This window comes from Henckelia pumila, chromosome 1, assembly GCF_033568475.1.
Source record: "Henckelia pumila isolate YLH828 chromosome 1, ASM3356847v2, whole genome shotgun sequence".
Classification (NCBI taxonomy): Eukaryota; Viridiplantae; Streptophyta; class Magnoliopsida; order Lamiales; family Gesneriaceae; genus Henckelia; species Henckelia pumila.
Window position 1 is genome coordinate 49,389,690 of NC_133120.1, and position 7,701 is coordinate 49,397,390.

The window sequence follows — 7,701 nt, forward strand, 5'->3', positions numbered from 1 at the left end:
ACTTGATATCTCGATCTTGCTCGAGCGAGAATAACCCTTCGCTCGAGCGAGTGAAGCTCTGTCCAAAAACCAAAATTTTGCCGAGTTTCCCTACAAAACAGACCAGGAAGAGTATTATCCAAATAAATAAATTAAACATGCTAAAACTAAATAAAACAACAACAACAAAAACATATGAATGCATGCAAAAATAAAACCAAAAATATGCATAAGAAACACAGTTAACAAAAGTCAAGATAAATTTTTCTGAATCCGAATTCAGTTGTTTCCAAAAATAGCATCTCCATGTCATTTTAGGAAACTTCACTCCCTCTATTCAACAATAAGAATTCCTACTTCTCGTTCGCTAAATTTAACTTATTAAATTTAACTATGTCAACGGGGATTAGAAATCCATTACTTGTGTGACACTCAATGGTTCAGGGATACGACTAGCCATGGGCTCACAACTCCTTCTGACTCGGAATAACATTTTCCGACTATCCCATCGAATCATGGTAAGAGCGCCTAGCAACATCGCCCCATGATTTCCTAGGTATCACTGATAGTGCTTGCAAGAACCAATGGGTTTCGGTTAGCGTTCGAGATTCGATAACTATGCAATACATCTTGAAGATCAAATAGTGACATCGCATGTGCAACCAGGAAACCATGTAACCTAAAACACATAATGTACTCTGGCCAAAGATTTGTCACACTAATATCTCCTCAGATTGCATAGGATATCCACGCCTGCAAGCGTGTGGTGAATTCTTGACAACAAAACATTGACTCCTATATGTTTCGTAAATGTACCCAATCTCGACACATGATGACCCTCATGGAGCCAGTAAACGAGTCAAAGTACAGTACTAGCATATAGAGTCTCCATGATGTTTCAAGTAGTAAGGACTAATGGTGTACAACCAAAACCATGTACTCATCCACTCGAAAAGTGAGAACCACTTGGAAAGTCCGAATAGGGTAGTTCGATCATCCATCCAATGAATATCCATTTGCATGCTTTTAACATCTCCATGTTCCATACCAATGAAACGTGGTACTCGGCATCGCAAATTCTAGTCTCAATCTCGAGCGATCTTTATCCTCATTACAGACGGCTCAATTGACTAGGAACAGTTTGGAATATACAGTGATTATAAGATGTGTTTCATGATAGTCATCCATATCCACTATCTTATCTTACATGCACTCAAGTATATTCAAGGTCTTTATCTAAACTTCGTATAGTATGTCACAACATAACAATATGACAAAAGATAAAGTAAATGCCAATATAGAGTGTAAATTACATTAAACAAAGATTGTTTACAATAAGAGTCATCAAAGCCCTTACCCATAAGTTGGCTTAGCAAGGCACCCACTCTTTCAATCTCCCACTTGCTCTAAAGCCAACTAGTCATACTACGTAGTCCCATTGCTTCGCGATGTTTGTCAAACAAGGGTCCTGGCAAGGGCTTAGTAAGTGGATCAGCGATATTGTCTTCAGAGGCCACTCTCTCGACAGTGATGTCTCCTCTTTCCACGATCTCCCGGATGATGTGGTATTTCCTCAATATGTGTTTGGATCTTAGATGAGATCTTGGTTCCTTTGCCTGAGCAACGGCACCAGTGTTTTCGCAGTACACCGGGACTGGACCAACAGCTTCAGGAATGATGCCCAAATCTTGGACGATATTCTTCATCCAAACGGCCTCTTTAGCAGCACTTGATGCTGCAATGTATTCTGTCTCAGTGGTGGAATCCGCTATAATGTCCTGATTGAAACTCTTCCAAGAGACAGCACCGCCATTGAGCATGAATACAAATCCAGAGGTTGATTTCAAGTCATCCACATCGTTTTGGAAGCTAGAGTCGGTATAGCCTTCCAATTTCAATTCAACCCCCCATAAACTATAAATATATTCTTAGTCCTTCTCAAGTACTTAAGAATATCCTTCACAGATTTCCAATGAATTTGTCCGGGGTTGGCCTAGTATCTGCTCGTGACACTCAAAGCATAGGCTACATCAGGCCTGGTAGATATCATCCCATACATGATACTACCTATAGCTAACGCATATGGCACGTGTGTCATTTTCTCTATCTCTTTGTCAGTCTTGGGAGACATAGACTTGGATAGAGAAACCCCATGACACATAGGTAGATGTCCTCTCTTGGACTCATCCATAGAGAATCTCTTCAATATGGTATCCTATCATTCTCTTAGACATATCTTTATAGATCTGTATTCCAAGAATATAGGATGCCTCACCCATTTCCTTCATCGAAAATCTACCTGATAACCATATCTTTGTTGACTGCAGTATCCCTACATCATTCCCAATGAGTAGGATGTCGTCAACATAAAGTACTAAGAATGTCACGACATCCTTAACTACTTTCTTGTACATGCACAGTTTCTCCGAGTTCTTGATAAAACAAAAGTCATTTATTGTTTCATCAAATTTCTGGTTCCAACTTCTTGACGCCTGTTTGAGACCATAGATCGATCTCTGAAGATTGCATACCTTATGCTCGCTTTCCATGGATGTGAATCCTTCGGGCTGCATCATATAGATCTCTTCCTTAATGTTTCCATTAAGGAACGTCATTTTCACATCCATTTGCCATATTTCATAGTCATTGTTGTAACACGTTCTCGGATCTATCAGATTTGATACCCATGGCAGCAGAAGTTTTAAAATTTTAATTTTCAGATCTGAAACGATTCCAGATCATTGGGTACCAAATCCGTACGATTAAAATAATTGCGTAAAATAAAAAAAATTAAATTTTACCTCTCAAGCTTTTGTTTGAGGTTATGGACACCAACAGATAAATCTGTTTTTCTTGTATATCCCAGGAACCGATGCCTTGATCAACTCCCGAATCAAGTCCACGAACAGAAATCTAAACCCTCTGACAGACTGCACTAGAAAGTCTATCAGAAGTTTCTACGAATAGATTAACAGATTTGATCCGTTAAACCAGACTACAATTTCAAAAATTGCAGCATGGAATTTTCGAACAGGGGAGAGGGGATTTTCGGCCAACCCTAGAGAGGAGCTCTCTAGGTTTTCGAAAATTATGATCTGTTGTGTATAATTTCTGTACTGTAAGAACTTATTTATAACATGGGCTGCTAACAGCTTAGGGCCCGTTAGTCATAAGTTCTAGTCTGACAAGCAAAGCCCGTATGTTCAGAAATTAATATAAAATTCATCATGACTCCAATTGATAAACCAATTTCACCAATGTTTATAGAAACTTTTTCTACATACATTAAAGTCAAGATAAATTTTCTGAATCCGAATTCAGTGGTTTCCAAAAATAGCATCTCCATTTCATTTTAGGAAACCTCACTCCCTCTATTCAATAATAAGAAGTCCTACTTCTCGTCTGCTAAATCTAACATATTAAATTTAACTATCTCAACGGGGATTAAAAATCATTACTTGTGTGACCCTCAATGGTTCAGGGATACTACTAGTCATGGGCTCACAACTCCTTGTGACTCGGAATAACAATTTCCGACTTGCCCATCGAATCATGGTAAGAGCGCCTAGCAACATTGCCCCATGATTCCCTAGGTATCACTGATAGTTCCTGCAAAGAACTAGTGGGTTTTGGTTAGCGTGCAGTACGGTCCCTTCATCCATATATCCCGATCAAATCAACAACCATTGTTATATCGAGAGTCGTTTGAGATTCAATAATTATGCAATACATCTTGAAGATCAAATAGTGACATCGCATGTGCAACCAGGAAACCATGTATCCTAAAGCACATCATGTACTCTGTCCAGAGATTTGTCACACTAATATCTCCTCAGATCACATAGGATATCCACGCTTGCACGCGTGTGGTGAATCCTTGACAACAAAACATTTACTCCTATATTTGTCATAACTGCACCCAATCTCAACACATGATCACCCTCATGGAGCCGGTAAACGAGTCAAAGTACAGTACTAGCATATAGAGTCTCCGTGATGTTTCAAGTAGTAAGGACTAATGGTGTATAACCAAAAACAAGGACCCATCCACTCTACAAGTGAGAACCACTTGGAAAGTCCGAATAGGGTAGTTCGATCATCCATCCAATGAATATCCATTTGCATGCTTTTAACATCTCCATGTTCCATACCAATAAAACGTGGTACTCAACATCGCAAATTCTAGACTCAATCTCGAGCGATCTTTATCCTCATTACAGATGGATCAATTGACTAGGAACAGTTTGGAATATACATTGATTATAAGATGTGTTTCATGATAGTCATCCATATCCACTATCACATCTTAAATGCACTCTAGTATATTCAAGGTCTTTATCTAAACTTTGTATAGTATGTCACATAACATAGAAATATGACAAAAGACAAAGTAAATGCCAATAAAGAGTGTAAATTACATTAAACAAATATTGTTTACAATAAGAGTCATCAAAGCCCTCAGCCACAAGTTGGCTTAGCAGGGCACCCACTCTTTCAATTTCCCACTTGCCCTAAAGCCAACTATTCATACTACATTGTCTTATTGCTTCGCGATGTTTGTCAAAAAAGGTCTTGGCAAGGGCTTAGTAAGTGGATCAGCGATATTGTCTACAGGGGCCACTCTCTCGATAGTAATGTCTCCTCTTTCCACGATCTCCCGGATGACGTGGTATTTCCTCAGTATGTGTTTGGATCTTTGATGAGACCTTGGTTCCTTTTCTTGAGCAACGGCACCAGTTTTGTCGCAGTACACCGGGACTGGACCAACAGCTTCAGGAATGACGCCCAACTCTTGGATGAAATTCCTCATACAAAAGGCCTCTTTAGCAGCAGTGGATGCTGCAATATATTCTGCCTCAGTGATGGAATCCGCTGTGGTGTCCTTCTTGGAACACTTTCAAAAGACAGCACCGCCATTGAGCATGAATACAAATCCAAAGGTTGATTTCGAGTCATCCACATTGTTTTGAAAGCTAGAGTTGGTATAGCCTTCCAATTTCAATTATCCTCCCTCATAAACTATGAATATATTCTTAGTTCTTCTCAAGTACTTAAGAATATCCATCACAGCTTTCCAATGCATTTGTCCGGGGTTTTCCTGATATCTGCTCGTGAAACTCAGAGCATAGGCTACATCAGGCCTGGTAGATATCATCCCATACATGATACTACCTATAGCTGATGCATATGGTACGTGTGTCATTTTCTCTATCTCTTCGTCAGTCTTGGGAGACATAGACTTGGATAGAGAAACCCCATGACACATAGGTAGATGTCCTCTCTTGGACTCATCCATAGAGAATCTCTTCAATATGGTATCGATGTAGGTCGCTTAAGTGAGTTCTATCATTCTCTTAGACCTATCTCTATAGATCTATATTCCAAGAATATAGGATGCCTCACCCAAGTTCTTCATCGAAAATCTACATGATAACCATATCTTTGTTGACTGCAGCATCCATCACTCCCAATGAGTAGGATGTTGTCAACATAAAGCACTAAGAATGTCACGGCATCCTTAACTACTTTCTTGTACACGCATGGTTCCTCCGGGTTCTTGATGAAACCAAAGTCCTTTATTGTTTCATCGAATTTCTGGTTCGAACTTCTTGGCGCCTGTTTGAGACCATAGATCGGTCTTTGAAGTTTGCATACCTTATGCTCGCTTCCCATGGATGTGAATCCCTCGGGCTGCATCATATAGATCTCTTCCTTAATGTTTCCATTAAGAAACGCTGTTTTCACATCCATTTGCCATATCTCATAGTCATACCATGCTACTATGGCAATTAGGATTCTTATAGACTTGAACATTGTGACTGGTGAAAAAGTTTCATCATAGTCAATACCTTGTCTTTGAGTATAACCTTTTGCGACCAATCGTGCCTTGTAGGTTAGTACCTTACCGTCAGGCCCACGTTTTCTCTTGTAGATCCATTTACACCCAATAGGAACAATTCCTTCGGGAGGATCTATCAAAGACCAAACTTGGTTTGCATGCATGGAGTCTATTTCATACTGCATGGCTTCAAGTCATAAATTTGAATTTGCATCAGAAATTGCCTCGTTGAAGTTTCTCGGATCACATCCAATGTCAGGCTCACTTTGATCCCCTTCAAGGAGGAGACCATATCGAATAGGAGGTCTAGAAGCCCTTTCGGACTTTCTAGGAATTGGCGTGTCTTTTATTGGTTCCTGAGGTGTGGGATCGTCATTTTGTATCTCGGGTTCTTCTCGAACTTCTTCGAGTTCCATCATCTTGTCTTTTCTATCAAGTAAGAACTCCTTCTCTAGGAAGGTGGAATTCCTAGAAACAAACACTTTTGTTTCAGTAGGATGATAGAAGTAATATTCGATTGAATTCTTCGGATACCCTACAAAATAACATAAGATGGATCGACTATCCAACTTATCTCCCACTGTCTGCTTTACGTAAGCAAGACATCCCCAAATCCTCAAGTACGAATACTTAGGAGTTTTGCCAGTCCATAGCTCGTATAGAGTTTTATTCACTGCTTTAGTGTGGACATTGTTTAACAAAAACACCGCCGTTTCAAGGGCATAGCCCCAAAACGAAGGCGGGAGCTTAGTGAAGCTCATCATAGATCGAACCATGTCCAACAGAGTTCGATTACGACGCTCTGCTACACCATTAAGTTGAGGTGTGGCAGGAGGAGTTCACTGAGAGAATTCCATTTTCTTTCAGATAGTCCAAAAACTCGGCACTCAAGTATTCACCAACTTGATCAGATCGAAGTGCTTTAATACTTTTACCCAGCTGATTTTCTACTTCAGTATTGAATTCTTTGAAATTTTCAAATTATTCAGACTTATATTTCATTAAATATAAATATCCATACATCAAATAATCATCAGTAAGGTAATAAAGTAGGTGTGACCAAATTTTGTACCAATTCTAAATGGGCCACAAACATCTATATGGATCAGATCCAACAGACTTTGACTATGCTCAGGCTTTTCCTTAAAAGGTGTTTTAGTCATTTTTCCTTTCAGGCAGGACTCACAAGTAGGTAGAGAGTTTATATCTTACATATCAAATATACCCTCTCCCACTAGCTTGTTCATCCTCCATGAGGAAATATTACCTAGCCTAGCATGCCAAAGGTTTGCCGGGTTTTCACTATCGTTTTTCCTTTTTATTGATTTTACCGGTTTATCAACATAATTAACTGGAACGTCTTTTAATTTTAAGTTATACAGATCATTTCAAGTTTTCCACATCCAACAAACATTCATTCTTGTAAATATTGCAAATCTCATTCACAAAATTGGAAGAAAAATCATCTCTATCAAGCATAGAAACAGAAATAATGCTTTTAACCAAATCTGGAACAAATAAAATGTCTCTAAAAAATAACTTAAAATTGTTCTTCAAAATTAAACAAACATCCCCCACAGCTTTTGCTTCAACTCTGGAACCATTCACGTGCCTCAACTAGGCCTCATCCATCTAAGTCCTACGACTTCTTGACATCACCTGCAAATCATTGCAAATGTGAGATCCACATCCGGTATCCAATACCCAAGAAGTAGTATTAAGTGAAATATTTATTTCAATATAAAACATAACCTTTGCAGTTCGTAACTGCTCGGGATATTCCTTGCAGTTACGCTTCCAGTGACGGGGTCCCGTCAGTGATGGAAAACATCTTCAGACTTGTCCATCTTTGATTCTTTGGTCTTGTGCTTCTTTTTGGGCCC